At 45.2% G+C, this 1,387-nt stretch overlaps 1 pseudogene; it reads right to left on the bottom strand.

Annotated features, from left to right (window-relative positions):
* Nucleotides 1-902: 902 nt before the first annotated feature.
* On the bottom strand, nt 903-1,020 carry LOC126459411 (5S ribosomal RNA; annotated as a pseudogene).
* Nucleotides 1,021-1,387: the final 367 nt, after the last annotated feature.

Raw genomic sequence — 1,387 nt, 5'->3', positions numbered from 1 at the left:
CGTCAGCACCCAGACCCGGCAGTAGCTGCAGCGGGATTCGGATATAGATAGGAGTAAAACTGCCACATGATGAATGAATATTTAATTTATTACTTCTTTACAATTAACTGAATTCGAAACACATTTTGCAGATAGTATTCACATACATTTACCACTGAATGCACCGGAAAAATTACATCATTGTACGACATTGAGTTCAAGAGATACAACGTCATAACACAGAATGCGTGAAAAACTACTGCATCACGCAAGGCTTTTTAAATTTTCACTTCGTTGCTCCTAATTCTATTTTAAACACTTTCCGCATATAGTATCCACATATGCTGCTGAATTATCTACAAAAATAAATCATTGTACGACATAATGGTCAGGAAATATGACATCAGATACTGAGAAGCGTGTAAAACTGCCACATCATGCATTGCATTTTAATTTATTACTCCTTTACTATTAACTCTATTCCCAACAAATTTCGCAGATAGAAGGCACAGACGTGTACCACTGGATGTACCTGCACAATTATGTCACTGCACAGCACAGAGTTTAGGATATATGAAATCATAAACATTGAGCTGCTTGGTAACGAAACTGCAGTGCGAAACTCGCTAGACATACGGGTGAAACATGTGTACAAATACGTGTGAAATGTGTGAGAAATATATGTGACACGTACATATGTGAACAAACTAAACTAAACTCCTACCGAATAGGCCATGAAGCCCAACGGTACCGACCGGCCGCCGTGTCATCCTTAGCCCACAGGCGTCACTGGATGCGGATATGGAGGGGCATGTGGTCAGCACGCCGCTCTCCCGGCCGTATGTCAGTTTATGAGACCGGAGCCGCTACTTCTCAATCAAGTAGCTCCTCAGTTTGCCTCACAAGGGTGAGTGCACCCCGCTTGCCAACAGCGCTCGGCAGACCGGATGGTCACCCATCCAAGTGCTAGCCCAGTCCGACAGCGCTTAACTTCGGTGATCTGAGGGGAACCGGTGTTACCACTGTGGCAAGGCCGTTGGCACATATGTGAACATAGCCCCAGGTAAAAAGATCGTTCTAAACCCTTGGAACGATTTAAATCAGATTTGACAGACATATTACTTATAAATGACCTGGGGGGGTCTCTGCAGACATCATGAGACTCTGGCATAAAATGGGGGTGATATGCGATTACAAGAACTCAGCAAGAGAGTTCTCACAGCCTCTGTCACCTCAATTCTCCAACTTCCTACCTACACGTGGTGCCCCTGTTAAGCCGAGCAACTCAGCGGAAGGTTGGGTAACCAACCCCAGCGGGAAACTGAGTCGGTGAGCAGATAGGAGTTGGAGGACAGTGGAAGGCAACGGGAAACCACCACTGAACTATCCCAAGAAAACCCCATGGCTT

The sequence above is a fragment of the Schistocerca serialis genome, chromosome 2 (genome assembly GCF_023864345.2).
Source record: "Schistocerca serialis cubense isolate TAMUIC-IGC-003099 chromosome 2, iqSchSeri2.2, whole genome shotgun sequence".
Lineage (NCBI taxonomy): Eukaryota > Metazoa > Arthropoda > Insecta > Orthoptera > Acrididae > Schistocerca > Schistocerca serialis.
This window is presented reverse-complemented; position numbering and strand designations above follow the sequence as displayed.